An 8,418-nucleotide genomic window follows, 5' to 3' on the forward strand; every position below is an offset into this window, starting at 1 on the left:
GCTTTTTTTTGTATTTTTTTTTTTTTTGAGGGCTTGTTTGTTTTTCTTTTCATCCTTGTCCATTAGGGACATTGGTCTGTAGCTTTCTTCTCTTGTGGAGACTTTGTCTGGTTTTGCGATCAAGGTAGTACTAGCCTCATAGAACCAGTTGGGAAGTGTTCCTGCCTCTTCTGTTTTTTGGAAGAGTTTGTGAAGAATTGTTATTAATTCTTTAAATGTTTATAGAACTCAGCAGTGAAACCATCTGGGCCTGGTGGGGACTTTTGTTCATGAGTAATTTTTTGATTACTAATTCAGTCTCTTGCCTTGTTATAGGTGTGTCAGACATACTTCTTCTTGAGTCAGTTTCAGTGGTCTGTGTCTTTCAAGTTGGCTTCGATTCTTACAAGAGTGTTTTCAAGGCTTCTCTGTGCTCTTTTAGTCATTGTTGACATTTATTGCATCTTCCTATGAGCAAGTATTTTGTATGTGTGTGCATTTGCTCACGGAATCTTTTAAGAGGTTGATGAACTAGGTAGGATTATCATCATCTCCATTTTACATCCTGGAAGACTGAGGCAGAGAGAAGGTAGATAATGGGTCACACAACTAGGAAATAGGAGAGCTAGGATTTGAGCCCAAGCAGCCCAGCCACGGAGCCCTCTCTGCTCTCCCAGGGCCTTGCTCTGTGCTAGGAGCTGGGGGTACCACAATGAGTCAAAGCTGGTCACGGCCTGAGTCACCCCCCACCCAGAGACCCCAGACCTAGGAGAGGGAGGTGCCTTGGGCATAAAGTGAACAAAAGGCTGGGAGGTCAGGATGGGCCCCAGAAGAAAGGGACCCAGGTGAAGCGGGCTTTGAAGGAGGGTCCAATGCAGGGTGTGTGTGTGGGTGAGTCAGGGAGTGTGCTCCCTTCCCAGGGCTTTTGTCTTCTACCTCTCCTCTCTCCCAAGTGCTCGGAGAAAGGAAAGGGCGTCACAGCCCTTGGATGCTGATGCCCCACCTGGCAGGAGTTTGGAGCACTAGGTTCCAGCCCAGGAGGTCTGTTTGAATCACCCAAGCATCCACAGTTTGTTCTCCTAGAGAGGAAGTGGCATGACCATTTGTAAGACAATTGAGAGACAGTAATCAGGAGCAACCAAACATAACTCAACATAATTATTTCTGCATAATGACTTCTGCCTCTTGATTCCGTCTCCAGTGATGACTGTCATCTGTATCTGTCACAGGAAAGCTGGTGGCCGGGGAGCCCCTGTGGCTTAGCCGATAGAGCCAGGAGGAAATTTGCAATTTGAGTTAATGGAGTGTTCCCAAGCAGACTGGGAGCCAGAGCCTTCTGGAAGGATGGCTCCTCCTGCTGGGAAACCTGGGATCAGAGCTGGCCCAGCCTCCCCAAGGGATCCGGCCCGTCCACCGTGTCACAGCTGGGGACACTGAGGATGGCGGGGGTCATAGGGCCCACCCCAGTCACAGGGCCTCCCAGCACAGAGGAGCACCTCTGCTGTCCCCACTCCACAGAGCTCTTCCTGGGAGAGCTGGGGCGTGTCTGGAGAGACAGGACAGTGTCCACCTGGACTGGGAATGCTGTCACGGTCCCCGAGCAGATCCTTGAGCTTGATGTTCATGCAGGTCTGTCCCCCAGAGGCTAGAAATGGTGGGGCCTTTGTGCAGATGACCTGCAGCTGGGGGAGGCCCCCCTGTGACATTAATGGTACAGAGTGGCTGGAGGGTGCCACCCCCCACCACCACCACCTGCAGGAGGACCACAGGCCCGGGGCACACACGATCCAACGCTGGAAAAGCAAAAGCCCCCTAACCTGAGAGGGTGCTTGCCTGTGGCATTCCCACGCCTCCTATAAGCTCCTGTAATTGACGAGGGCATCTGGAAAGATCAGAGGTGGGTTTGGGGGTGTACATTTTGGGCATCCCACTTGGCTGCATGTGACCTTGACACACGTCCCCAAATCTGTTTGCTCCTCTGTAAACTGTGGGGTTAGAATGGACCCTCCCCGCCAGGGCTGACAGGAGGTCAAGATGATAAAATGACCACCAGACACATTGCTTCTAGCACATTCTGCCACTGATTCCAACTTACCGGTTTTCACCCGGGTGACCTTGTGGAGGACCCTGGATCCTGTCCAGGCTTTAATTTCCCTGAGCGTCCAAGCAGGGCTCCAGAGTCATGAGATGACTTAGCTGAGATCGTTGACATGAGCTCACCTTTAGAAAAATAGGGGACGAGGTGAGCAGAGGGGGATTTTAGGGCAGGGAAGCTGCCTCGTATAATATTAATATTATAACGTAGATGGTGAAGGACAGGGGAGCCTGGCGTGCTGCTGTCCATGGCATCGCAAAGAGTCGGATGTGACTGAGCAACCAAACAACAGGACGTTACACGTTTGTTCAAACCCACAGAACATACAACACCAAGGACAAGCTCCTGTGAGCTCTGGCCTGGGGGCGAGGACGTGTATCTGTGTAGGTCCACTAGTTGTAACATAGGTACCCAGTCTGCAGGGGGAGGACGGTGAACATGAGGAGGGCTGTGTCTGGGGACAAGGGGTAGGTGGGACTGCTGTACTTTCTGCTCTGCTTTGCTGCGAATGAAAAAACTGCTCTAAAAAATAAAGTCTATTAAGAGTGTTACATGTAGGTACATACTGGTGTATATGTGTATACATAAAGTACGTCAGTGACCTCCAGTGAGCGTATCTGGTGAGGAGATGCGTGGTGTTTGCATCTCCAGGTCTTGAATCCTAGCAGTGAGTGTCAGTGATGTAGCAGGCATATGAAGCCCTGCATTGCTGAAGAGGGTAGAATTCTGACTGAGCACAAGTGCACTGTGATTTCACTCATGTCCATGGGATGCATTTGGGGACACTCATTTCTCAAACAGGGATTATTTATTGAGCGCCTGCTGCATACAAGCTCTGAGCCAGGCACTGGCTTCCCAGAAATGAAGGCACAGACTCTCTGCCCTTGTGGAGCTCACAGTCAGTTCAGGAGAGATGCAGCCCTCATTCTGCAGGGGCAAGGAGAGCCCTGCCAGCCCCCACGGAGGAAGAGAACCTTGTATTACGGAAGGATCATGGGGAAATGTGTGTAGATTGTACGGAAGCGACTGGTGAGGAAGTCAGTGTGCTCTGGGTCTGGGTGGCCCCGCCACATGTGACCGATCTGTCCTCTCTTCCAGGGCATGGTCTAGCAGCCTGGGCCAGGACGTGGAAGCGGCCTCCAAGGTTCTGACCCCTGCTTTCTCTCCACCTCTGCTCGGCCTTGGGTAAGTGCTCTGGTGTGGTGGGGGCGGGGGAGGTGGCAGGTGAGATGGGGTGAGGACGGGCCTCTGAGGGGCCTCTCCTCTCTGTGGGGTCCTGTCCACGTGCCAGCGTGTGGGGACTTGACCCAGTCAGCGGAAAGAATGGGGAAGGCTTTAGGGGGACAGTCTGCCCAGCGCCCCCATGATGGCGCAGTCTCGCCCCCACATCCCGTGGGTGGGGCCTTCCTGCCTCTCTTGCTTGGACCCCAGGGTGTGGACTTCCTGAGGGAGGGGCGTTTCTGCTGGGGCCCTGCCTTTCCTTCTCTCACCTTCCCCGCTCACCCAGTGAAAGCACTCGCCAGTGTGGGCCAAGAGACCCAGGGGACAGACTTCAGAGTGGGTCTCTGGGCTTTTCTCTCCAAAGAAAACAGACACAGCTCCATGTGGAAGCAGACACGGCCACTTTCATTGGTCTGATCTTTCACCAGCCCTGTCGGAGCTGGGAATGTGGAGGGGGCAGGAGCTGGCTCTGGCTACCTGGATATCACTTGTGTACAGAGGCCCAGCTGGAGGCTGGTGGGTGGGCACAGGGGCACAAGGGGCAGTGCCTGGCCAGGTTGGGTCCTCCTGAGGCTAGTAGCTGGGTGTCAGGAGCTGGAGCAGGTGGAGGGGTCCAAAGAGGGCAGAGGAGGTGGTCCCTGGTGTCTCCTTCCATCCCGAGGCCCCCTGGGTGTTTCATTTCTCACCCAGCAAAGACTCAGTAACCCTTAGCCCCCAACCCCCGAGAGATCAGAAACTCTGGGAGGCAGATGGCACCTCTGACAACGAATGTCCTTGGTCGGGATGTCCTGGACCAAGTGATGGGAAGTGGGAGGACCCCCTCTCTCTGCCCCTCTCCCTTTGGTGATGGACAGGAGGGCCTGTCTCCCAAGTCTTCCATCTCCGTCTACCTGCTGTAGGCACCTGAGTGCTAAAGCTGCAGGTCCCAGCCTCCTGCCAGCAATCACTCATTCATCCCCTCAACAAAGTAAGTACTGATCATTCACACTAGAGCGTCCAGGCTCTGGGCCTCCAGTGGAGAACTGACTTGAATAAAACCTGGCCCCAGGGACTCCATATTCTAGTTCAGGGAAGAGAGAGAGAATTCAGTAAAATACAGAGAAAAAAAATAAAGTAGGAAAGGGGATAAGAATGTGTGTTGGGGTGACAGTTTTGGACAGAGGAGTTAGAGAAGGCCTCACTGAGAAGTGCCCTGAGCCTAGATGCAGTGGAGGCGAGGGAGCAGTTTGGTATCAGAGGAAGAGCCAGTGCAAAGGGCCTGTGGCAGTAGCACGTCTGAGGGATTCGGGGGCAGCAAAGAGATCCATGTCACGGGAGGGGATGCACAAGTGCCGGGAGAGGGGATGGGCCAGACAGCTGCTGGGGGTGTAGTTCATGTGTGAGGAGTGGGACACTCACAACACGAGCCCAACAAGGAGCAGCATCTCAGTGCAGTCGAAACCACCCTGCATGGGGAGCCCCTCGCTCACTTCACACGTAATTGTTCCTCGCAGAGACTTAAGCACTGCTCTAAAGATGCTGGATGAACAGGGGCATGGAGACAGGGCTTCTGCAGGACAAGAGGCCAGGAGAGCAGGGCCGCAGGCTGACTCTGAATGCGGTCCACCTGGCTGTCCCGATGTGGCCTCAGAGTGGAAACTGTGGTGGCTTCGAGGCAGGGCACCCGGAAAGGGAAATCCTTCCTAGGTTGTACGTTGAGGGTTATTTTTAGAGTGACCAGCAATGACTTTGCAATATCACTTCCTGTGGGTGTCCCCTCCAACCCTCAACCACAGGGACGGGCCCTGCATGACAGGCCTCGTGGGCAGATGCGTGCTCACTTGCACGTACACACACGTGCACACGCTGTGGTGCCCACAGGTTGGCATTCTCATCCACTGCACAGTCAGTGGAGGGATGGGGACCATGTCCTGGCCCGCCTGCAGGATGGCGAGCCCCAGGTCAGAGACACGCTGTCTTCAACATCCCTGAGCTTCTGCTCCAGGTGGGGTTCTGCACGAGATGGCTGCACGCGTGCCAAGAGTGGGAGGCCTGGCCCCGGGCTCACACCTGCTCAGGAAGGAGAAGGGCAGGGGTCAAAGGAAGGGCACCTGCCGGTCTGTCTTTGCTCAGCTCCCAAGGGGTGAGACAGAGAGAGAGGTTCCATAATGCGCAGACGAAGGATAAAGTGATGTCCCCAGGGTCTCGCTGACTGCTGGCCCCTGAGCCAGGTCTGAGCCCACCTGGACTGTCCCCCTAGATCATCCGCCTCTCCTATCGGGCCCTCACTTATCTTTCTCCCTTCACATCCAGCCCAGGCCCATGGCCACGATTTCTGGGACAGCCTGCATTTCACATTTCCTGTCCTGTGGATCCCTCAAATTTCCTTGGGTTGGTCAGACCCCAGGGGCACGTTGGTCACTTAGCAACACCCATGTCACAGGGCGGCTATTCTGAGGACTTCAGAGGATCTCCAGGAAACTGGCTCCCCCACGGATGTCACAGAATATCGGGGTCAGAGGGGCTCTGATGGGCAATGTGGAGACCTTAAGGGGCCAGGAAGATGGGCTCTTGGGCACGCCGAACAGCATGCCAAGGCCGCAGATGCACTGAACTGCTAAGCCTGCAGAGGATCTGGGGCTGCCTGCCAGGGGCGCCCTTGCCCTCGTCGCCCTTTTTCGCCCTCTCTCCTTGCTTTCTTTCACCAGCTACGCGGCTGCCCTGTGCTTTAGATGTGCTGTGCGATTATTGCTAGCCACGCCCTGAGAAACTGAAACTCAGTTCTACGTCTTTGGGGAAAAGAATCGGGAAGGACCTGAGCTACAAGCCTGGAATGCCGCCTTCCTTCCCTCCCCTTTCTGTCCCCACCACACCAGCACCACGCTTGATTCAGAGTACAGACTAACTCAGGGTAAGGAAGGAAAGAGGGATTCACACCTTCCTTCCTTCCCAGCTAGAGTGGAAGCACTTTGGGGGCACCTTGTACATTTCTGTATCCCCAGCACCTCACCAGCACTTCACCAGGGCTTCCCAGCTGGTGCTAAGTGGTAAAGAACCCACTTGCCAATGCAGGGGACATAGGGGACGAGAGTTCAATTCCTGGGTCGGGAAGATCCCCTGGAGGAGGGCATGGCATCCCACTCCAGTATTCTTGCCTGGACAGTCCCAGGGACAGAGGAACCTGATGTCCATAGGGTCACAAAGAGTCAGACACAACTCACAACCTATCACGCACGCACCTCTTCACCATGATCCCCACTCAGTAGGTGCTCTGTTAACATGTGTTGACTGACACTTTCTGTGTGAGTTTGTGCTTTGGCGCCAGCTCTCCCTGCAGAACCTTCGGCTTCTGGTGCTGTGATTTAAGAATAAAAACAGCAAAGGGCAGTGTTTAGGAGCTGTCTTCACTTGGATTATAAATGCACTCTGATGACAACTCAAGACTGTAGCCCTGGGGCCACCAAGAAGCAGCTGGCATGTCACCGTTGATGCGCCCAGCGTCTTGGCCAGGCTGATGCCACTTTTCGGGAGAATGACTTACTGTTTTTTATTTCTCTCCAAAGACATTAAACATGAATCAAATAGCAGATGAGATGATTCACTGGAAGTTTTCTCCCAAGTTTCAAAACACACACACACACACAACGGGATTGATGTGCTGAACCGTACGTAAGTGAAGCCAAGCAGCATTAGGCTGGAGCCCTGCCTCCAGGGGCTCTGCTGTGGGCAGCACCTCGCAGAGGGGGACCTCGCCCTGAGGTCGAAGCCCTGTGTCAACCGTCACAAAACCCCAGAAGGCCATGGGTGTCTCAAAAACCCCTCAAGTCTAATGTTCATCATGACATTGCTTCCGTTTCTCCCCAAGATATCCTAGAATGTGACCAAACCTCATTTATCTGGGGCACAGGAATTCACAGTTCGGAAAGGGTTCATTTGGGGCCCATGGATTGAGAATTGAGTCATCGCTGAGGTGCAGAACCTGGCAGAAATGAGCCTTCTCCCACCTGTGGGGAGAAAAGCGAATGCATCTGCCAACCAGGATCCTGGGGAGAGGAACACACACAGTCGCCGGGTGGGTGAACGTCTCTGGTGCCGTCCAGGCTCCCACTGGCAGTAGATTCCAGGACGTTTTTGAGGGTGGAACGTGCCTCGGGGGCCACGTTGTCCAAACTCATATTTTTCAGATGAGGAAAGTAAAGCTGTGAGGCACGTGACTTGCCCAAGATTGCCCAGGCATCCCGACCGCACCCTCGGGGGCAGGGTGGGGACAGCGATGCTACAGTAACATCTGATTCCTGTCTGCTCACTGACACCCTTCATCTCCCTCAGGGCTCTCCCACGTTCCCACCTTTACCATCTGCCCGAGAAAGAATGCAGAGGCAGTTTTTCAGGTATTTTTTGACTCAGACTGTACCAATTTGAAGGCCTTCCCTAGTGGCTTAGATGGTAAAGTGTCTGTCTACAATGCTGGAGACATGGGTTCGATCCCTGGGTCGGGAAGATCTCCTGGAGAAAGCAATGGCAACCCACTCCAGTACTCTTGCTTGGAAAATCCCATGGACGGAGGAGCCTGGTGGGCTGCAGTCCACGGGGTCGGACACGACTGAGTGACTTCACTTTTACTTACCAGTGTGAACTGCCCTTCGGGTCATTAGTCCAAATTCCGACTCCTCAGGGTTGATGGTATCTTTTCTTCTTTCCCCCGCTGCCTCTCCTCCCTGCACCCTGCATTTGTTGATCGATCTGTTCGTTCCTCATTCCCCTCCACTGCTCTGTATTGCCCCACGCTGTCCTGTGCTGCTCGGTACTGATGTGTTGTTAGACTGCTCATCGCCCAGGAAGGTGCCTGGGGAGGTAACAGGCCCAGCTGTGGAGCAGGGATGGAGTGCTTGCTGGTGGTCTCCCCAGAAGCTTGGGCCAGAGTTGCTGAAGTCACAGTGCTGCCCAGGCTCCCTGCAGCCCCTGCCCAGATGAGGCCCCGCCCCCCCCCCCAGCCACGTGCCTCCAGCCACACCACACAGTTCCGCACACTCATGTCTCCCCGCACGCTGACGCCCTCTGCCATGTCGCCCCAACCCTCCTCTACTGCAGGCACCCACCCGCAGCAGAGCTCGGCTCCCGCGTGGCTCACGAGGCACCCCTTC

At 54.6% G+C, this 8,418-nt stretch overlaps 1 protein-coding gene across 1 annotated transcript in view; it reads left to right on the forward strand.

The window, feature by feature from the left end:
* The window catches only part of HPCAL1 (hippocalcin-like 1), a 55,099-nt gene that overhangs the window by 21,070 nt on the left and 25,611 nt on the right, over positions 1-8,418 (forward strand). The window contains exon 2 of the mRNA XM_010852057.1: positions 3,173-3,259. The gene's annotated coding sequence lies outside the window, so the exon portion shown is untranslated. The remainder of the gene's footprint in view (positions 1-3,172; positions 3,260-8,418) is intronic.

The sequence above is a fragment of the Bison bison genome, unplaced genomic scaffold (genome assembly GCF_000754665.1).
Source record: "Bison bison bison isolate TAMUID 2011002044 unplaced genomic scaffold, Bison_UMD1.0 scf7180017864307, whole genome shotgun sequence".
NCBI classification, from domain to species: domain Eukaryota; kingdom Metazoa; phylum Chordata; class Mammalia; order Artiodactyla; family Bovidae; genus Bison; species Bison bison.